Source organism: Neophocaena asiaeorientalis, unplaced genomic scaffold, assembly GCF_003031525.2.
Source record: "Neophocaena asiaeorientalis asiaeorientalis breed wild unplaced genomic scaffold, Neophocaena_asiaeorientalis_V1.1 scaffold504, whole genome shotgun sequence".
Lineage (NCBI taxonomy): Eukaryota > Metazoa > Chordata > Mammalia > Artiodactyla > Phocoenidae > Neophocaena > Neophocaena asiaeorientalis.
The window spans coordinates 2,582,038-2,605,733 of NW_020174438.1; the positions used below are offsets into that span (position 1 = coordinate 2,582,038).

Here is a 23,696-nt window from a genome sequence, read left to right on the forward strand (position 1 = left end):
AGAAACAGGCTTGCTAGCTTTATTTATATAAACACCAGCTTCTCCCCATCCCCACTATATAAATGTTGAACACATACTTCAAGTATTTGGCCTGATATTGTCTGGATCTCACATCAGAACCCCTCAGGCCATTGGTGAAATGCTCAGAGCACTGGCCGGGCACTGGGAAGGCGAGGGGGCTCCGATCAGCCTCTGACAATCAGCTCCCCCTGAGGGCTGTGTAGTGTCCCATCGCCCACTAGGGGACAAATCAGGGCACCTGCTCCTCATTCAAGTGACCTCAAAACCAAAGACTCGGGCTGCTCATGGCAAAACTGGAAAAGCAAGAGGATTCCCCTCCCCCTACGCTGTTCCTATTAATAGAAAAGGTAGGGAAGGGAGAGGGAGGAGAAAAAAGGCGGCAGCGTGGAGTAGGGGTTTCATAAAGAAGTCTTGGAGGGCTTCCCTGGTGGCGCAGTGGTTGAGAGTCCGCCTGCCGAAGCAGGGGACACGGGTTCGTACCCCGGTCCGGGAAGATCCCACATGCCGCGGAGCGGCTGGGCCCGTGAGCCATGGCTGCTGAGCCTGCGCGTCCGGAGCCTGTGCTCCACAAAGTCTTGGAAAGACAGAGAGAAGAGGAAACTGAGAAAAGTGGATAGGATCTTAGAGCTGCCCCCCACCCCACTGGCCTCTGTGAGGAGGGAGGGAGGCAGTCAAGACATGTGCTGGCAGTGTTGATGGCGTGTGCCTTACACAAAGATTTAATGGGCAGAGCTAACCACGGCTTATAGAGCGGGGTTGAGAAATACCTTCTCCACTGTGCCAAGTACATTACAGAAAAGTTACCATCAGCATCAGAAAATGTATTCCGGTTTCTGCGACTGAATTGAGGTCCAGCATGGAGACTCAACAACTGAATCACAAACTCAGGAAGGTATTAAACTTTCATATGGAGGGCCAGACCCAGAAGGAAAACAAGCTCTTTCTTATGCACATTTGTGCATGTTATCTGCCATGAAGCAGAATATACACATTGACATCCCTTTGAAATTGTAAGGAAGGGCAACAGCTCATGGCTTCATGTTTATTGAGAGCTTATTATGTGCCAGGCACTGCTCTATGTGTCTGACATGTATTAGCTCATTATATTTCTCATATCATGAGGACAAACAGGTCTCAACAAATCCATTTAAGGGAAATACAGGTCAACATTTATTGCCAGACTCCAGACTGCTCCCCAGGCCTCACTCTGCCCACACTGCTAGTACAGCACACAGCAGTACAGTTAGATATTTGTGTGCAGGCATCTAGACTTCCCTGAAATCATCCAGATTTCAAAAATTCTTCCTACTTTCCCCATCATTAACAAAAATGTGTCAGAAATTCCAGTGGATCAGTAGTTTCAAAATTGATTCATTCAAGCTGGCTTGCGATACTTACAAAAGAGGCACAAATCACACACACACACACACACACACACACACACACACACACACACACAGACAAAGGAAAAGAAAAAGAAAAAAAGAGAGAAAAAATATTTCTAAGGAAATAATTGGAAATACTTGAGAAACGTCCCTGTCTGAGTCTGTTGGGCTGCTGTAACAAAATACCATCAATGTGGTGGCTTATAAACAACAGAAATTTATTTCTCACAGTTCTTAAAGGTTAGAAGTCTAAGATCAAGGCACCAGCATGCTTGTGTCCAGCGAGGGCCTACCTCCTGGTTCATAGCTGGCACCTTCTCACTGTGTCCTTGCATGGTGGAAGGGACCAAGGGCTCTCTCTGGAGCCTCTGTTATAAAGGCACTAACCTCCCTCAAATCACATCCCAAAGGCCCCACCTCCTAACACCATCACTTGGGGGTTAGGATTTCAACATATGAATTTGGGGGGACAAAATCATTCAGATCATAACAGTCCCATATAGGGAATTCCTTGGCAGCTCAATGGTTAGGGCTCTTTGCTTTCACTGCAGGGGGCCCAGGTTCAATCCCTGGTTGGGGAACCAAGATCCCATGAGCTGCGTGGCACGGCAAAAAAAACCAAACCAAACCAAACAAAACAAACAGTCCTGTATACTTGCTTCGTATATTATGCATCAGTACATTGACACATAATATGTGGTATGAATTCAGATGAGTTATTCTAAAGATGGGGACCATCAAGACCATATAAAGGCATTCCCCAATTCTGGCAGCAGAGAAAAGGGGAAGAACCTGGAAAATGGAGATACCACACATCAGTAAGTACAGATGTTATGTACGGATTTACTAGGCTTCCACTCTAAAATAGTTTGAAATCTGTTCAAAGCAATAACATTAGCCCAGAGATGGAAACAACCTAAGTGCCCATCATCGGATGAATGGATAAAGAAGATGTGGCACATATATACAATGGAATATAACAATTGTAAAGCAATTATACTCCAAAACAAAAAAAAAATAATATTTTCTTCTAGTGCCCAACTGAGTATAAAGCAAAAGAGGAAATATAAATGACTACATGCATGGAAAATGTTCAATCTCACTAGTAATCAAAAAAATTAAAAACAATTAAGGTTGTTCCCATTAATTAAATTATAATAAGGAATGCAGAAAAGGATGTTGTTAAGCAGACACTCTCATAGACTACTGCTGGGAGCATATATTGGCATATATCCCTTTTAGAAAGTAACTTGGTAATAACTATCAAGAAATTTAAAAGGCTTCATCTTGTTTGATCCAGTTATTCCATTCTAGGAAAACTACCCTATGGAAATATTAAATATGGAAAAGTAAATATACTAAAACAGTTCAACATCATATTTTTATCATGGCAAATAACTGGGAACATACTAAACTCCATGCTAGAGGGACTAGATTGTTAATCTGTGGTACATCTTTCAGATGGAATATTATTATTATATCATAGCATTAAAGATTATACTCAAGAATTGTTTACAGTAACATTGTAACAGGAAATGTAGTGAGAAAAAGAAATGTGTAGAGACTAAAAATAAACCCCCCAAAATAGAAAAATACTGAAAATAAACATGCTAAAATGGAAACATTGCCTATCGATGTCAATGCAACTGACAGTGTGATTCACAGACCAGCACCAGTCTGCGAACTGTGTTAACTGTTTATAAAGAAAATAATATTACAGTATGCATTTGGAAACTTTTAGCAATTTGATATTGCTGCGACATCGAAAAGCGTGTCCCACGGAACTGAGAGTTGAACAGGGTGCAGACCAGCTTGAGTGCTGTCAAACTGGGATGGAGAATTCCAGGTTACACGAGCTGCACAGCAGTCACACACAGTGCGACATCACAGTCCATAAAGGACTGGAAATAAAAAACAACTGGCCCTTTATGCGGACCACTGGTCTAGATGGTAGCACTGTAGATACTTTCATCTTTCTCTTCTATATTTTTCAAATTTTTTTATAACACTCTATTGCTATTATAAGAAAAAACATTTTTTTTAAATGCAAGCAAAAAGAGGAAAATAAATGTCACTTAACTGTTATATCTTTGGAAAACTTTCCTATAGAAATATACAAACATATACTGAGAGGCAGGAAGACACAGTGGTTAGGAAGATAGATTCTAGAGCTGATAATCTGGGTTTCAACCCTGGCTCCACTGTTCCACCATTTACCAGCTATGGGCTAGTTGCTCAACCACTTTGTGCCTCAGTTTATTCATGCATAAAACAGGGATAATAATAGAACCTGTCTCATAGTGACTCATTGGGTTTGGCAGAATTAAATGAGTCAACACACATAAGGCCCTGGAACACAATAAGCTCTACATAAATGTTCACTCTTACTATTACAAATCATAGGCAGGGATGAGAGCTACAGCCAACCACATTTTCCAATTTTTTATTTGCAAAATGGGTCAAGAGGAACGGTAGAAATAGTAGTAACAACTGCAATTAATATTAAGCGCTTGTGTGCCAGGTTCCAAGCCAAGCACTTGACATGAATTAGCTTATTCATTATTAACAACACTAGAGATGGATAATACGTTCTTTTCATCCTTTCTGCAGAGGGGAAAACTGAGGTTCAGAGAAATGAAGTGACTTGCTCAGGGTCACCAAGCTCTTAGGTGTGTCTTCCTCCAAGGCACTTAGCTAGACCTAGGAGGACAGGGGTCCCTAGAGGCTAGACTGTGAGACCCTTGAGAGCTGAAATGCACTAGGTCTTGTTCCCAGGGGGAGCCAGGGTCAGCAGCCTATTCAAAGACAAGGCCACAAGAAAAATCCAGGACTTGTTTCCAGCCAGGGCCCTCACTGGGTCCGCCTCAGCCAGGTCAGCAAACAGCAGCTGGCCCTCCTCCATAGCCTGGTCTGGGCGTTGCTCTTAGGGAGTGATCTAAGCCCTGAGGAAGGCAGCTCTTGGAATGCAATGGGAGGATGTAGGGGCTCATGAGTCATTCTGCTCCCCTCCTCGCTGTGGTCCTGGATGCAATTTATTACCCTCGTCACTGGGATGGCTGGGGATTGGTGGGGCAGTCGTCCCTAAAAGGAAATCAGTCTGTTAACAAGTCCCATCTCTCCCTGCCAAAGGGGCTGGAGACAGAAGGCAGGACGCTGGCAGCACCCAGCTGTTTCCGGGCCTGGAGGGATTCAAGGAGGCAGAGAGGCTTGTGGGACACTTAGCAAGACCCTGGCTTCAGCCATCCGCTTGCGGATGCTCTTCTGTGAATTTCTCCACCAGTGAGAAATCTGGGCCCTCTGCAGCAAAGGGCATCCGTTCCAGAAGAGTGTGAAACCTCTAAATATTCACCCCGAAAGTTGAAGGGAGAAAACAAAAATCCTTCCCTCAGAGAAAGGGGACAGTGGGCCTGGGAGTGGTGAGACAGTTAAGAACACACAGAATTTTGCCTTGAAATCCAGAACACTCTGTCTCTACCAGAAGTCTGAGAATTTGATGCCTAAAAATGTGTGGCCAAGGAAAAGCATTTCCAGTAAAATTACAGTTCAGGATAACTTTTCGTTTCTACCCTCTCTTTTCAAGCGTGAATTCTTAAAGAGAAACAAGAGTTTTAAAGTTTGGGTAGGCGTTTTTCTTCCCTAGTATTTCCTTTTTAGTGAGCAATCTGGTAACATCCAACAAAATTCAAACGTAACAAATTTTTGACTCAGCAATTTCACCTCTAAGAATTTATTGTACAGATAAACAGGTATAGAATGTTCTTGTTTGCAAGCCTATACAATGCAGCACTGTTTGGAGTAGCAAAATACTACAAAAAACCTTAAATGTCCATTGATAGGGAACTGGTTAAATTTAACAATGGCACATCCAGACAGTGCATAAAAATGCTTATTAAAAAATGAGGTAAATCCATATGTGAAAGATACTCAAGATAAATGGGTATGTGAAAAGTATAAACTGCTAAACACTCTTTACAATGTTATTCCAGATTTATAAGAATAGGAGGAGTATATATGCTTACAAAAGAGAGAATATCTGGGCTTCCCTGGTGGTGCAGTGGTTGGGAGTCCGCCTGCCGATGCAGGGGACGCGGGTTCGTACCCCGGTCCGGGAAGATTAACACTACACTATTATGATCACCATCATCGGATACACTATCATCTTGAAAGCCTGAGAGTCGGAAGGTAAAGGGGCCCTTACTTTCCAGTTTATATTTCTGGCCTCTTTGAATTTTTTTTTTTTTTTTTTTTACCACAAACACATTTAGCTAGTTTAATAAAAATAAAAGCAATAATATCATCTGGCTAAACATAAGAGGTAAAGTCCATGAGAGTCAAGACACAGCTTTCTCTAGGGCCTTGACAGTGTCTGCCAGGGACTCATATATATGGAACTCCCCCTGAAGGTCAGGCTCTAGTTTAAACACTTTGCAAGTACCAATTCCTTTAGTCCTCATGAAAACCCTGTGAAGTGGCTACTAGTAATATCCCATTTTGCAGATGAGGAAGCTGGGGCTCAGAGAGAAATCCCAGGTCATGCAGCCAGTGTGTGGTGGGACCAGGCAGGCTGGGGGGCTCCGGAGCTAGAAACCTCCCTACCAGGCTGCCTCTCAATAAATGTTTGTTGATGAAATGGACAAACTAGAAAAGCAGCCAACACCTTTAAAGCCAGAGAAACTGTAAATAAATAAACAGTTACTATTGTTACTCTTTTATTCATCATTGTTAGTTATTATTATTGGCGAATGAAAAATAAACACTATTCAGAAAAGCCAGGTGGGCAAAGCATTAGATTTGAGTATGAAGAAATGGATTCCCATCCCTGCTCTACCACTTAGTGGCTGAGAGACCTTGGGCAAGTCACTTCATCTCTCTGAGCCTCAGTTTCCTCAACTGTAAAATGGACATGACAGGACCTCCCATGGTTACTGTTAAGGATTAAATGTGACATCATATATGAAAGCACCTCTGTGCTTGACGTTCACTGGATACGTGTAAAAATAGGAAAAGCTACTGAGAATGGAATGAACTATGTTCAGAGTACCACCAAGCAGACCCCCATCATTTTCAACCTGCTGAATTTTAAAAATGAACTGAACAACTTATATGCATATATACTCCAACGATCTGAGGAGGAAATCAGAGTTTTTAATTGTTCTGATCCTGCCTCTAGAATATTGATTTAGGACATTTAATACCATCTCCAAATGCCAGGCTTAATTTGCATTGGGTTGGAAGCCGGGCTGCTGAGCGGTGGCTGTTGATTTTAGGCAGGGGCTTGGGAGGGCCTGCAGCCCACCTTGCTCCTGGCCCGCAGCCAGCCAAGAGCTGGCTTCACCTGGGACTCGGCGAACTGGCTGTCTGAGGAGGCCACGTCTTTGATGGATTTTCACTGTTTGATTAAAGTGCAGCTGGGGCCTGGGGCTGAGCCGTACCTTTCAGCAAGATGTTCTTCACGGGTTGCAAGAGCAGCCTGTGCTGAGGCCGTTTGGCCGGGGCAGAGCCCGACTTTGGCCCAATCTCTCCTCACCCAGGAAGCCTGTACTTCTGCCTTTTGGAGGCCCCAGGGCTCATTTTCAGGAGCTCAAGTCTCTGGGCACTGAATCTCAATTCAAAACCATGGCTTCCGGAGTCCCAGAAGACCTGCTTTACAAAACACCCCAGGCTGCTCAGCTGTTCTCCAGCAAATGCATTCAGTGCTCTGAGCCCACCCCCAGCACTTCATTTACCATCCAGGGGGCTAGAGGAAGTCCATTCATTATAGTCTGATTCATCAAAGTCTCCTTTATTGTAATTATTATGGAAAATTTCAAATAGACCCCAAAGTGAGAGATTAGTACCACAATCCTCCATGTACCCATCATCATTCTACAATAATTGACAACTCGCGGCCACTTTTCTCCACCGACACTGCATGATTTCAAGCAAATCCTAGACATTTGATCCTGTCATCCACAAACATTTCAGTATGTATCTCAAAAAGATAAGGACTTTTTTCCCTTTTAAGGTAACCATCCTCCCACCTGACAAATTAACAGTAACTTCTTCATGTCATCAAATCTCCTGCGAATGTTTACGTTTTCCTAATTGTCTCATAAATGACTTAGAGAAGTTGCTTTGTTTGAAGCAGGATCCAAACAAGGTTCTGGCTGTGTTTTGAATGGTACCTACGGTGTACTTGGCTTTCTCATCTTCTCTTCCCTTCAACCCCTACCTTGCACAGTGGTCCTGTGTGAGGGCTTTTGAAGCCCAGAGACACCACACACTTATATGGCCTTGGACACATAACCAAGCTCTCTCTTCAGCTTCCTCGCCTGGAAAATGGGAATAATTATAACTCCCTATCTCCTGGGGTTAATTGTGAAGATTAAAAGAAGCAGAACATGTAAAGTGCGCAAACACTCAATTAATATTAGTTCTCACTGTTATTATTTTCTGAAGGACAGCAACTTTGACAGAATTCCCAAGTACAGCATCCAGGCAACCAAATACAGTTACAGGTGGGAAGAAAACCGAGCAAAAACTGATGTGACCTTCTCCATTTTTCTCAGACTTTGAGCCACTGTTCACAGTGAGGAGGTAGAATGTGCTAGTTTAGAATTAGTCTCTGGAACCAAACTGCCAATGTTCAAATCCCATGTCTTCCACTTGCTAGCGACAGCAAAATGACGCATGCACTTGCCAAAGCTCCTTTCCTTGCCCTCTGGGCAGACAACTCAACTATGATTCTTGGTCTCTCGTACATGTAGGTATGGCCCCATAACTGAGCTCTGACCAGTGGTAAGTGGGCAGAAGTGATATGGATGTCTATACCTGACCCATAAAAACTTCCCACTGCAGTCTTGTTCTCTTTCTCGCTAGCTGGCTGATTGGTGAGGACTCAAAGAACCTGAAGGAAGGCAGAGCCATAAGGGGTAAGGGGCCTGGATCCCTGAATGACCACGTGGAAGGCAATCCAATCAATAACGATGCCATCGGGTTCTGCTATAAGCAAGAAATATATTATGATGTTAAGTTTCTGAGAATTGGGGGCTTATCCGTACAGCAGCTAGTGTTACCTTAAGCAGGACACTAGCCCTGACCTTGGGCAAGTTACCTGGCCTCTCTGTCCCTCACTTTCCACATCTGTAAAGGGGCAGAGATGCTAATAATATCTATGTCATGGGGTTATTAGGAAGATCAAATAAGTTAATATATGTAAAGCCTCTACTGCACTGCCTGGCCCATAACTGCACAACGCACTTATGTAATTATTGTCACTGTTGTGTTAATATTATTATTTGAAAAGCAATGGTATATCACCAAGAATTTCCACATTTCACTTAAATGTACACGTTTTAAATCTTTGCTAGTTTCCTGGTATAATTTTTCTTTAACAATTTGGGGTTAAAACTGTATTCCAGACAAACAATTTCTAATAATGCAAGTCAGTGGTATAACAGGATGATGACAATTCGCTTCACAGGAAATATTTCAGGAATACAGTCATTCTGCAAGATGAAGAGGCACCTAGTACAAGATGCAGCATGTCTGCAGTGCTCCTAGCCAACATTTAAAAAATGGGAGGATGAGACTTCCCCGGGGTGCACCTTTCTGGGTGGCAGGCAGGGCTCTCATCATGCTCAGGACGGAGGAGAGGTGCACTGAACTCTATGGAATTTAAAAAGCCTAAGTGCCCAAGAAGACTTACAAATGGTCAAAAAGCACACGGAAAGAGGCTCAACCTCATTAGCCACTGGGGAGATGCAAATGAAAACCACAACGAGGTACTCTTCACACCCACTGGAAGGGTTATAATCAAAAAGTCAGATAATAACCAATGTTGGTGAGGTTGTAGAGACACTGGATCCCTCATACACTGCTGGTGGGAAGGCAAAATAGGGCAGCCTGGCAGTTCTTCAACGTGTTAAGTATAGAGTTGGCCTATGAGCCAGCAATGCCACACTCCTAGGTATATACCCGAGAGCAATGAAAACACAAGTCCACACAAAAATTTGTACGTGAAAATCGATAGCCACATTATTCATAATAGCCAAAAGGTACAACCCATTCAAATGTCCATCAACTGAGGAAAGGATAAACAAAATGTGGTATATCTATATAATAGATATTGAACCTTGGTCAGCCATAAAAAGGAATTAAGTACTGATACAAGCTACAACATGGATGGTCTTTGAAAATACTATGCTAAATGAAAAAATTCAGTCACAAAAGACCACATATCACAGGATTCCTTTTATATGAAATGTCCAGAATAGGTAAATCTAGAGAGACAGATTGGTTACTTGGAGGTAAGGGAATGGGGAGGGGAGGGTACAGGCTTTCTCTTTGGGGTGGTGAGAACATTCTAAAGTTGGTCGTGTCGAGACTTGTACAACTTTGAATATATTAAAAAATACTGAATTCTCCTGCTCAAATGGCTGAATTGTATCTCAATAAAGCTGCAATTTTTTAAAAAAAAGTACCCACTCCTCTATACGGATCAGACCACCTCTCCTCCGGACTCCAGCTGCCATCAGAAATCAGAGCACGTTCCCACCTCATCAGAAGCCTTTGAGAATTATGTGCCCTGTGTTACAATCCAGGTCTGTCCCTGTGCACAAGTGACAATGCCATGACCCACATATGCTAACGAGTCTGAAACTCAGGTGAGAGGTCACGGCTGGAAGTGTAGCTTGGGGAGTTACCAGCACGTCCAGGTAGCAGATGAAATTGTCATCCACACTCCCATGTAAACTGATAACCCGACATAACTGTCCAACCCTAGCGATACAAGCAAGGTGTTTTTTGGTTTTCGTTTTCTATTTTTTGTCCACATAAGAGCATAAGCTAGACCTTGAACCACATGTCCCAGAACCAGAAATAATGAAAGGGCTAGGTAGCTGGGAGCCCAAATTACTTAAATTGATGTCATATCATTTGAAAAGTGACATTCAAGCCTTACAAACTGAATGACAATTGCTATCTATCTAATTCATGGCCCTGGACTCCTGTTTCCCACCTGCTCCAACACCAATTTAAGCAATTCTGAACTTTGATCTCCGAGGCAGAATGTCTCAGATTTATTGAAGTGTCGGGTCCCAACTGTGCTAACATCCACCCCTGGCAGGGCCATTACCAGGTGTGAAATCTGGGTGCCCCTCACCCCCGCCAAGTTCGGCACAGCGACAATCAGAAGGAACAAATCAACCTGCCTCTGCCTAGTCATCGTGGGAGCCTTGTAATTTACCGTAATGACAGGCATGGAGGAAAAGCAGGTGAAGAGATCGTTCTGTTCTCCAGACACTTGCACATGTGCTGGAGGGGCTACTGAGCCCTGCAACCCTCAGCCAAGGGGCAGCTGCTGCTCCTTGCGAGGGGCTATTTCGGGACTTGCCTGTATCCTGAGTTGCTTTAAAATGGAATTGCGCTACCCTTCTTCTGTGTTTTGAAGACAGCACCCAAACTGTCGGTTCCTACTGCCCCTGTTTCTCCCAACTGTCATCATTAACCACCTGTCATCTGCAGGTCTGTCCCCCAGGGCTGGGAGCCCTGGATAGCTCCGCCTTTCGATAAACCAGAAACACCCCTCTCCACTGAGAGGAAAGTTTACTTCCAAGCCTGGAGTGTAGGGGAGGCTGAGCGAGGCAAGACCCAGGCTTCCCATGAGCCTTGGCAGCCTCCCCTCCTACCTCCGCTCTGGGGGGCCAGGGAATCCCGAGTCCACACTGAGTCTTAGCCTGCCCCTGCTCCTTTCCTCCTCAGCTAGGGTCCTGACTTGCCTGCTAGGTTCTGCCAGCTTCTGTCCCCAGGACCCTGAATCTCAGACCCCACCTACACTTGGATGAGCCTCCCTAATTCAGGACTCAGACACCCAAAAGGTGCCAGGGATCCCTGCACCCTGCCATCTCGGTGCCCACGGACTAGGAGTGCCCTTGCCCCCGAAACTGGGTGACTGGTGATGCAGACCCTCTTCCTGAACTCCTCTCTCACTTCCCTGCCCCACAGGATGCATTTTCCCTCCCAGCAGGCCCCATAGCCAAAGCCATGCCGGCCAAGACAAAAACTGCTTTAGGAAGAATTGTTTTGAATTGAAAAGTCAATGTAATACTGCAATTGGCAGATTATTCTACCGATGAACATTTCCTAGAAAGAAACAAGTGCAGAGCCTGGCTCCACCGAGCCCTGTGGTGTCGTCGGGAGCTCTGCGACCTTGGGTTTACATCATTGAGGGAGCAGACACGGGCCGGCAGCCTTGCCCATCTGCCATCCAACATCACCAGCCCCAGGAGATCTGCTGTATCATCCCCAGCTCCTCAGGGTCAGGCTGCGTTTTTCACAGCCTAGAAGAGGGGAGTTGCCTCTGGATTTTAAAAGAGATAAGGGAACGAGTGAAGAGAAATGGGACATGACTCAGCGATGAAATAAATGCCCGCAATACATCACTCCTAGGGAGGGGATCTGCCTCCACAAGTGATTCCCCAGAAATACTCCCTGGGGTGCTGGGTGTGGTAATTACATGCTCCAGCTGGCTCTGGTCCATCCTCAGGAGATGAAATGGGACACCTGACTACTGCCTCCTAAGCAGGTTGAGGAAACTGAGCCCCAGAGGCATCAGCCCTGCCCACTCTGTCAAAATCCAACCTGAAACTCAGAAGGCTCCCAAATCCCGTCCCTTCTCTTGTCAGCCTGTGGGGTTCCTCCTCTGGCTTCAAGACCCAGCTTGAAAGCACCACATCGCCTAAGGGGCCCTTCACCCCTGAGATCCAAATTTGTCTGCTGTGGCACTCAGCCCCCTGTCTTGCGATTACCTCCCATTTGTCTGTGGTTACCGACTTGTGGGGCAAGTCCAAGAATTCAGAGATTAGGAGATGGGAGGAAGTGATCAAGGGAAGGAGGGGCTTCTTGAACAAACCTCCACTGGGTCTTACATGCGCCTGGTGAGAACTCAGAGTGACAGAGGGTGGCAGCTGTGACTTCAAGGATGATTATTGCCAAGGCGGACACACCTTGGGTCCTGTTATAGACCAGGCCATGGAAGGGTGAAGAACGGCCATGAGAGGATGTTCTGAAATAAAGACCTGCCTGTACTAGAGCTTACTTTGCACGTATCAGTGGCCAGGATGGAAATCTGTGCTCTCCTGACCCATTCATTTCCCATCCTACCCCACCCCACAGGTGACCTGGTCCTGCCAGGAACAGAAACTTTCAGCCTAACAATGTTGGTTTTACTTTCAAACAACCTACAAGGAAGACCACCCAGATCCAAAAGCAGTCATGTCTCCTGGTTATCAATTATAAAATATTGATAGTAAGCAAGCCAACTGTTACCCTTTGACCCTATAATTGTACTTCTGGAGCTCCGGTCAAAAAAAAAATTACTCTGAATATTTAAAAAAAACAACAACACTTTAGGCATTATTTCTAGAAAAATTTTTGAAAGCACCAAAAGAAATGGTTAAGTAAACAATAGGACATTCACTCAGTGGAATATTACGCACCAATAAAAAGTATGTTTAATTAAAAACTATAATAACATGAAAACTATTTACATTATAATAAATGAAAATAAAGATACAGAATTTTTATCTACATAATATACATGGTATAATTACAATTATAAAAAAAGAAAAGTTATAAAGAAGGAAAAAAGAGGAAAAAAAACCACCCCAAATCCTAATAGTGATTGCCTTTGGGAATTGGAACATTGCATGATTGTTTTCTCTTTCTATTTTCCCATAAATCCCATAAGTATGGGTTAATTTTATAATGGGGAAGAAAAAACAACTTTTATTTAAAAAGTCAGGAGCTAAGTGATTTGGTTCATTCTTCCTTCCCCCAAGAGAGTGTGCGGTAGTTAAGACTATTCCTGTTTAAACTGATGAAGTTCACTGCTTCTTCCATCCATGGCCTAACATTTCCCTAAGGCTGGTTTGAAGGGAAGCCAATGACACTAGTCACAAAGTTGGTTTTTCTAAGGCTGCAGCAGGTGGGTATGTTCGGAGCAAACAGAATGATCACTTAGTAAATGCTAGGAGAACCAGATTTTAAGCGAGTGCTAGAGGGCTCCCACCCCACACAGATATTCTTCCCGGGCCTGACAAGGAGGCAGCGACCATGAACAGGAGCGAGGCAGAGCTCAGGGGGGCCTGGCATCAGCCCCCCTCTGCTTTGGGAGGTTCTTTTTCTTGGTGGGCTGGAGTGGGGAGAGTTGTAGTGATGGAGCTCCCTTGCTGGGAAGTAACAATCGTGGCCGGGCTCTGGCCGATTTTCAGATTTCCTTAGTTCTGCACTTAGTGAGTAAATGAAGCTGAGAGGCAAGAAGGGATAAACGGGGCGGGGGAACAGGGCCAACGTGGAGGAACGAAAGGGATTCTGAATCTCTCTTGTAGAGTTCCATCTGCACGTTTCTCTCGTCTCCCCCAAAGCTTGCAATTAGGCTACTCCACCTCGGTCCTTCTTCCCTGAAGCACTTTAACATGAACGTGTGCAATGCCATTTCCACAAATGAAAACAAAGAATGCTGGCCTTGTCCCACCCTTGGCCAGTGGGCTTCCTCTCAGGCGCTCTGCTGCCGCTGCCCAATCCGTGCCCACAGATTCTAGGACCCACACCTCTGGTCTCTGGGGGCCGTTGTGTGTTTGTCAAATAACAGAGCTAAGTGATAATGTCTTCCCACAAAGAGATTCCTGAGGGGAGTGGGGAGGCAGTTTTCTAAGCCACACACCACCACCACCCCCCCCCACACACACACACACAGCCAGAAGCCAGGCCTGGATGGAATCAAGGCCCCAGAAGAGTCATCGAAGCTTAGAGCAGAGTTCGAAGTAACCTGGGCATCTTATCCCCACTGACCTTTCCGGCACTTAAATACTGCTTTGCAGAGCACCTGTTAAGTACCGATGCTGTGCTAGGCACCTGGGATACAATGTGAACAGAACAAATACAACTTCTGTCCTCTGCAGTCTACAGGGAAGATGGAAAAGAAAGGATGAGGCCACCTTGTCCCGGGGGCCCTGGTCCTCAGGCAAAGCCCTCATTTGGATTTCCTACTGACTGCAGGCTACAGAACATATTGAATATGTAAGAGAATGTTTACATCTTTTTTTAAGGCATTTTATTTTTAGAAGTATTTTTAAAGTCTTTTATTATTAAAATTGTTGTAGCGCTTTCCTCAACTGTGTTCTTTTTCCCATGGCAGTAAGTGGAGATTTTAGATGCTTACACATGTTTACATAAGGATTTCATCTCTCCTCCTGTACTAATGGCTAAAACATAATTATGAGCTGCGCTTGTTAACCAAATGGAGATATTCCATGAGACAAGGAGACCGATTCCTAATATGGAGGTGTCCTTGGGCCGCAGCCCACTTATCCTGGTTTCCATCTCCTCCTCCCGACACAGAGGTGCCTTCATTAGTGGAGGAAAGAAAGAGGTCTTTGTGATGATGTCACTCCCAGACCACCCTACACAGACAATAAAACTGAATTTGAGAGAAGCCTGGTGAAATGAGAGCTCCGAAGTCATAGAATACCAGAGCTGCAAGGGCCCTGAAAGGTTACTTAGCCTAATCGCCTGATGTTAGAAACGGGCAAAGGGGAAGAGACTTGCCTAAGCTTACACAACCAGTTAGTGGTGGGCTGTTTTCACCAAGGTAAATACGGGGAAATTCATTCCATAGAAACTGCAGTATCATTATGTGTTAAATACTATGCCAGGCAGGAGGGGCACAGGAGAACTCTCACCATAATGTGACATGCACAGCCACATGGCAGAGCAGAGGGAAGCGTCTTCCCACAAAGGGAAGCGTCTCACTCTTCCTAGGGGAGCTACAGAAGGCATCAAGCAGGACGGGATATCTGAGCTGGGTCTCAATGATTGAACAGGAGTTTGTTGCAGAGAAAAGGGAAGAAGGTCATTCCAGAAACATGGAACCACATGTGTAAAGGTGAAAACACGTGGAAGAACGTGATGTGTTTGGGGAATGAAGAGCAGTTTCGTATAGCTAAAATGGAGGCTTCTTGAAAGGGATATAACGGAGACTACACCAAAAGGGCAGACCACGGGGCTTCCCTGGTGGCGCAGTGGTTGGGAGTCCGCCTGCCGATGCAGGGGACACGGGTTCGTGCCCCAGTCCGGGAGGATCCTGCACGCGGAGCGGCTGGGCCCATGAGCCATGGCCGCTGAGCCTGCGCATCCGGAGCCTGTGCAACGGGAGAGGCCACAGCAGTGAGAGGCCCGCGTACCGCAAAAAAAAAAAAAAAAAAAATGGGCAGACCACGGAAAAACTGTGAAGGACTTAACACCACGCTAAGAAGTTTGCTGGGGAGATGTTATCTCGGTGCTTAATAAAACCACATATCGGCAAAAGGATGAAGGGTGAGTTGAACAAAAAAGGACCAGAGCTAGGGAGACTAGTGGGGTGGGTATGGCAATACTGCAGGTGGAAAATAAAGACGCTAAAGTTTAATAAAATAAGCAATCCCAAAGAAGACAAAGAGCACTCATGAGGCCTGAATTAAGGCAGCAATATTTAGATGGCAGAATTAGCAGGACTTCGTGAGAGATGATTGGCTGTGGGGATGAAACAGAGCAGGGATGGGCAAACTACTGCCCAAGGCCATATCCAGCCTCCATCCATTTTTGCACAGCCCCAGTACTAGGAACGGTTTTCATATTTTACAAGTGACTGAAAAAGAACAAAAGAGAAAGAATATTTTGTGACATATTAAAATTATGTGAAATTCAAACTTCAGTGTCCATAAGCACAGTTTCATTGGAACACAGCCACGCTGGTTCATCTGCCTATCATCTGTGGCCTCAAGGGCAGAGCTGTGTAGAGGCCAGAGGGCCAGCAAAGTCTAAAATATTTACTATCTGCCTCTTTGAAAAAAGTTGCTGACCTCTGAAACGGAGGACAACTGCAACATTTCCACCTTAGGCAGCTGGTGGGATGGTGGAAGAGGAGAAGCAGATTTGGGCAAGTGGGACAAATAATAATTCCATTACAGGCATGCTGAATCTGAGGATCCCGTGACACATCCAGGAGACAGTGGAAAGATGTATCTGGATACAAGATCTGGATCTGAGATGTGGATTGGGGGACCACAAATGGGCAGGTGGCCCTTGAGGCCATGGGAGTAAGTGAGATAATCCATGGAGAGGAAAACAGAATGAGAGGGCAAAGCAGGTGAAGTCAGGCCCCCGGGAAATGCTGCTGAGAGGTAAACAAATAACAGAAGCTTGAGAAGGAGTCCGAAAAAAATAGACACAGGGAACAATTCAGTGTGGATAAGATCAAGGGAGAAGAGAATTTTAAGAAATTTTAAGAAAGAAAAAGTTGAGGGACTTCCCTGGTGGCACAGTGGTTAAGAATCCGCCTGCCAATGCAGGGAACATGGGTTCTATCCCTGGTCTGGGAAGATCCCACATGCCGCGGAGCAACTAAGCCCATCTGCCACAACTACTGAGCCTGTGCTCTAGAGCCCGCAAGCCACAACTACTGAAGCCCGCACGCCTAGAGCCTGTGCTCTGCAACAAAGAGAAGCCCATGCACCACAATGAAGAGTAGCCCCCGCTCGCCACAACTAGAGAAAGCCCGTGTATAGCAACGAAGACCAAATACAGCCATAAACAAACAAACAAACAAACAAATAAATAAATAAATTTATAAAAAGAAAAAGTTGAATAATACGAACGCCACCAAGAGCCCAAGTGGAGTGACGACTGAAAAGGAGACTGGATTCTGGAGAATTTAGCCAGTGAAGTGTAAATCTTGGGAACAGAATAAATTCTTCAATCGACTTCCAGGAGTCCACACTCTCCCACTTCCCCTCCTATCACACTGGTCACTCCTTTCCAGCCTCTCTCGCTGGTTCCCCCTCATCTCCCAATTTCTAAATGTTGGAAAGTCCATGAACCTCTTCTACGTCCTATACTCCTTCCTTGATGATCTCCTTCAGTCTCATGGCTTTAAGTACACCTACACACAGAGGTGTCTCCAGCCCAGAACCCTCCCCTGAGCTAGATTCCTAGAACCAACTGCGAACTCAATATGGCCCCGGGAAGTCCAGGAGGCACCTCTAACTAAACAGGTCCAAAAGAGAGTCCTGCTCTTTCTCCCCACATCAGCTCTTCCTGTAGAATTCTCCAACTCAGTTAACGTCATTTCCATCTCTGGGTTTGTTCAAACCCAAACCCTGGAGTCATCTTGATTCTACTCTCTCACCTTCCATCCGATCTTTCAACAGATCCTATCCACTATATCTTCAAACTATATCCAGAACTGAACGCTCACCCCTCCACTGCTACCGCTCAGTGCCAGACCACCTCTGTCTCTCACCTGGATCATTACAGTGGCCCCCTAACTCACCTCCCTGTTTCCACTCCTGCCCCCCTCAGCCACTTACCACCATCAGAGCAAGCGTGACCATATTATTCCTCGGCACAAAACTTCCCGCGTCCCTCTGAGTAAAGGCCCCAGGCTTACGATGGCCTCCAGAACACTACACAGCTGTCCCCTCACTCTAATTACCCCTGAGATCTCACCACCTTCCACAGTTGTCCTCAAGACACCAGGCCCACTCCCGCCTCAGGGTCTTTGAATCTGCCATTCCCTCTGCCAGCAGTGTTCTTCTCCAAGATACACATACTGTGCTCCCTCACTTCCTCAGGACCTTACCCAAGTAAACCCTTCTCGGTGAGGCCTTCTCTAGCCACCCTATTTAAAACTGTCAACCATCCCTCCTCCCTCACTCCACAACGCTCCATTTCCCCTTTCCCTGCTTTATTTCGCTCTAGAGCACTTATCACGACTCTAATACAATATGTACATTTTACCAATTAATCTTGTCTTTTCTACTGGAAGGCAAGCTTGTGAAGGCCGGGATGTTTGTCTGTTTGTTCCCTGCCATATCCCAGCACCTAACAGTGCCTGTCACATGGCAGGCAACTCAGTAAATAACTGGTGAAAAGAATGGGAATAGCGGATCAGCAAGTGACTAGGAGCTCAGAAAGGGGAAGCCAGTGCAGACAACTTTTCCAAGGCCTCTGGTGAGCAACTAAGAGGAAACCAGCATCGGGAGTGTCTACAAATGGCAAAGACTCAAGCATATTTGCAGATGTTAAGGTGCTAGAGCAGCACGAAAAAGACTGGGGATATGAGGAAAAGGATGTGGCTATGCCAAGTCTGGGAAGAAGTGGAAGTGAAAGGCCTCATGAGCAAGGGAAGAAAGGACCTCCTTGGAGGGGACTAAGAGAGGGAGGGAACAGGAAAGGACAGGTGAAGATACAGAAGGGACTGGCGGGGGGGGGGGGGGGGGGAAGAAAATTTGAACAAGTTCATACCTGGCACTTAATTTTCTATCTCAAGGTCTGGGGAAGAGCTTGAGTGACAAGGGTTTCAACATGGCACTTTGGAAAATGAAGATGCAAGCTGATTAGGAGAGAAGGATTGCTCAGCAATGCTGAGGCTTCTGCTCACTCTAGAAACCATAAATCTATTGCAGAATTTGGGGATTTCCCCCAGTTACACGGGACAGCCAATGAGAACCAAAATGGTACACTCTGGGCACCAGACAAAATGTAAAAACTCTGAGGGATAATAAATAAGTGGTTAAAATATAGGAATAACCATTGCTGCAGGCCTAATTTAGGGCACCTTCAGCTGGGAGATACAATTCAAGATGACATTCCTGGAAAGAGCAAGTCGTGAGGACAGATTTGGAGGAAGGCAGGTGAAAAGTGGCCCTTTGGCAAGTAGACTCTGAAAGGGTAGTCTAAGAACGACACAGCATAAATGGGGACTGGAAACCCAAAACGAGAAGATCCACAGAAGAAAAACAAAAGCTACCTAGCTACAACTCATGAGAATGGGACCAGGTATTTTTAAATGCTGAAATGTGACATCTTGGGAAACAGGATGATCTGACTTGCAAAGAAAGATCCCTAATTTCTAAAGGACCAAAATAGTGCTACACAGGCTTCATACTGTCGTGTGAAGCTTTTTGCAGAACCTGCGGAATCTTCTTGCAGTCCATGATGAAAAGACTATTTCATATTTTAAAGACTACTTAAAACTGAGCTGTCTATTTTAATACCTTTCATTATTTGTGCCATGCTTTGTCTCATTTAAGCCTCACAACCTCCATGTAAGGAAGGAATTTTTATTCCCATTTTATGGATGAAAAAACAGAGGTTTTGAAGCATTGAGGAACTTGTCCTAAGTCATAGCAATAAATAAAGAGCCAGACCAGAAATCAAGCCCAAATATGTCTGGTCCCAAAGACCATGCTTTTAGGCTCTATTCTTTCTTGCCTCCCTCATGCTATTTTTTCTTATGAAACACAGGAGTGATCATTAGTTTTACTATATTCTTATGAGACTTCCAGTCATTCTATGATATATGTTAGTAGGTATTCTTAGGAAAACATACTTTTAATATGAAATTATTGACCTAAATATTCTAACATGTACCTGACTGTGAGACACAACAGGTTTCAAGTGAATGAATGGGAGTCCTTGGACCCAGGAGAATTCTGCGCCAAAGCACTGGGGAAATTTGTGGATAGACCAACATCCATGATCTTGAGGAATCATGAAGAACGGGAGGTTCCAGAACACTAGGGGGAACATGGAAGAAGGCAGTCTCTGCAAAGCACAGAGCTGTGAGTTTATGCAGGATCCAGAGCAAGACCTAGCCTTATTGTTACTGAAGAGATGGTTAGTGGGCCCCTGACAGGGAAAGCACCGATCACTGAGATCCAGCATGTGCTCGCCAAGAGCAGGTCATTTCAGACCAACCCCACTGCCATCTTTGACTTTGCAGGACCACCCCGTGTAGCAGCAAGCGGCTATAGCTGGGTGACGGCATCCCTTTAGAAGAAGCACATGCTCTTCCATTCACCCCCTTACCTCCCCTGGATTAGCTAATAGACTGAATAACAGAATCAGGACTTAACAGTTAAGTACTATAACAAGGATAAAAATAAGATCTTGCCCTTGGTTTCAAAAACCCAACTGAGCCAATCCAAGATAGGGAAGGGAATGACTTAGGAGCAACAAACATTAAAATGTCTTTGAGTGACCTGGTAACAAGCTCAGAGATAGCTGTGATGTTGCTGGCAGAATAAAGGAAAGCAGCCTCAGCTGCATTAATAGAATGTGGTATCTCTGCTAGAACAAAGGAGGTGACAGCCCTGTCCTAATGGACCGGACTACCACCATACTATGTTGACTTCTGGGCAGCTCACTTTGAGAGTCTGCTAGTTATTCTCCGTTTCTCAACACTCCCACTATGATCTACTCTCTGCACTGCTCTGCGCCCTAAGGGAGCTGACCCCGACGTATTGCATCACCCAGATTCCCTTGCCCTGGTGACTTCCCACGGGGTCTGGCCAATGGAAAGAACCAGCAAGAGGTTCAAGGGCAAGAAGAGAGAGAACATGCAAGTATCTCTTGCGCCACTGTCTCCCTGCTCCATCTCCACATTTCCAACAGTGGCTGTGTCCCTCTACAGCTACAGTTCCTATCAGGCAGCACCCCTTCCATAGCTCCAGCTCTCAGTGGGTTGCGGTTTGCTCCCCTGGCCCTTCAGGCCTAGGGGTGGTAATGGCTTCCCCTTGGTGGTAGCTCCTAGGTGTCTCAGCATCCTTCTGGGTTCTCTTCACCCTGCCCACATCTCTGTAAACTGTCCCTTCACCACATTATTTTTAAAATCCCAACTAATGTGCCCTTCTGTTTCTTGCAGGGACCCTGACTGAAACTGAAAAGATAGGATACCAGGGGGCCATGAAGCTCATCTGTGAGGACCAGCTACTGGAACAGAGGATGTTTGGACTGATCAAGGGGCTCCACAAAACAGGCTGGTCCACTTGGAGAAAGTGAAGAGCCACCGTCGCACTCGTTCTCCTGGCTGCATGAACAGAATAGTAGTACATACAGAGAGACCACCTTTGAGCTCAATATAAAGTAAACTTTTCTAAAGAGTTGGCAAAGTGGGGTGAGCACCTCTGGTAGGTCATGAGCTTCAGTAATTCTCAGTTGCCCAGTCTCAAGCTGGAGAGCCCATATCGGGAACACTGTAGGAAAAAGTTACAGGGATACCTAGGAAAAGACTCTCCAATCCAGGGTTTCACAATTTGTTACCAACTACACACTACTCACACAACGGTTTTCCGAAATAAGCACACTGGAAGGAGGGCAGGGACATTTTTGGGGATATGTTTTGCTGCTTCTCAATTCAATATAGAGAATAGAAGTCTAGTTCTTTGTATCAAACTTGATAATTCTCAACACTGAGTTCTTTTTCATGCTTTAAGATAACTCAGGAACATGAAACTTATTTTACATATCATCATCACAAACTTAAAAATGTTTATTCCCAAACCACTGAAGTCTACGAAAATAAAAAAATTTTTTAACTAAGCATCTTCTACCTACACACCAGTCACTAGCCCTTTTTCCGACTGTCACCTCAGTATTCAAAATAAAAATCAGGATGCTACAAATAAATGGTGGAGAGGATGTGAAGAAAAGGGAACCCTTGTCTACTGTTGGTAGGAATGTAAATTGGTGCAGCCACTTTGGAAAACAGTATGGAGGTTCCTTAAAAAACTAAAAATAGAGCTACCAAATGACCCAGCAATTCCACTCCTGGGTATATATCTGGAAAAGATGAAAACTCTAATTCAAAAAGATACATGTACCCCAATGTTCATAGCAGCACTATTTACGATAGCCAAGATGTGGAAGCAACCCCAGTGCCTATCAATAGATGACAGAATTAAAAGGATGTGGTGTAAGAGAAAAACAAATAACGTATGCTAACACGTATATATGGAATCTAAAAAAAAGAAAAAAATGGTTCTGATGAACCTAGGGGCAGGACAGGAATAAAAATGCAGACGTAGAGAATGAACTTGAGGACACGGGGAGGGGGAAGAGTAAGATGGGACGAAGTGAGAGAGTAACACTGACATATATACACCACCAAATGTAAAACAGATAGCTAGTGGGAAGCAGCCACATAGCACAGGGAGATCAGCTCAGGGCTTTGTGACCACCTAGAGGGGTGGGATAGGGAGGATGGGAGGGAGACGCAAGAGGGAGGAGATATGGGGATATATGTATACGTACAGCTGACTCACTTCGTTATACAGCAGAAACTAACACAACTATACTCCAATAAAGGTGTTTAAAAAAAATATATGTGGTGCATATATATATATATATACACACTACACACACAGTGGAATGTTACTCAGCCATAAAAAAGAAACACTGCCATTTGCAGCAACATGGATGGACCTAGAGAATATTAGGCTTAGTGAATTAAGCCAGACAAAGGCAAATACTGTATGATATCACTTATATGTGGAATCTAAAAAATAATACAAATGAATGTATATGCAAAGCAGAAACAGACTCACAGACATAGAAAACAAACTTGTGGTTATCAAAGGAAAGAGAGAAGCGGGGAGGGACAAGTTAGGGGTGTGAGATTACAGATACAAACTATTATATATAAAGTAGATACGCAACAAGGATATACTGTATAGCACAGGGAATTATACCCATTATCTTTAATAACCTGCAAAAAATACTGAATCGCTATGCAGTACACCTGAAACAAACACAATACTGTAAATCAACTATACTTCAATTTTTAAAAAAAAGGATGCAAAATCTGCCCATGGGACAAAATATTTTACATGTAAACTGTCCTGGAAAAAAATAAGATCACCTCAATTCACCCTGGTGAGAAAAAGGAAATGGTTTTTGCGAGAGCCCTTAACTCTTGAGTTCACAGAAGGGTCAGATCAGATCCCAGGATGCTACAAGTGTGTGTGTGTCTAATCGAGGTTTTCTCCTTGGGTGTGAGTTTATCATTTATCACAAGGCGGGACCGCTAGGACAGCCACCTCTCCACTCATTCGTCCGACAAACATTTGGTGTTGATCTACACATTAATAGAGCCCTGCTGGGCCCTGGGGACGGACGAGAGATCCAGAGCCAAGGCTGCTACCGTACACTTCAGCAGGTCTAGGAAATGATCTGATTTCAAAGACCAATGAAGGCAAAGAGTGAGAATGACGGCGCCCAGAAAAGTTTCAGAAGAAACTTGGAAACTGCCAGCCTTCGGCGCGGAGAAGGCGGGGACTTGGGGCCCAGGGGAGGACGCCGCCTCCGGGCTGGCAGGCCCCGCCGCCTCCTCGGCCCCCGGCCCAGCGCGGGCGTCGCCTGGTTGCAGGCCCGAGTCGCCACACCCGATCGCCGCGGGGCCCAGGAGGGCAGCGCCCGGGAGACCCAGAGCAG

General features: G+C 45.1%; 1 protein-coding gene across 1 annotated transcript in view; it reads right to left on the bottom strand.

Annotated features, from left to right (window-relative positions):
- PARVA (parvin alpha) overlaps positions 1 to 23,696 on the bottom strand; it is a 176,280-nt gene that overhangs the window by 152,017 nt on the left and 567 nt on the right. The gene's annotated exons all lie outside the window — the stretch shown is intronic.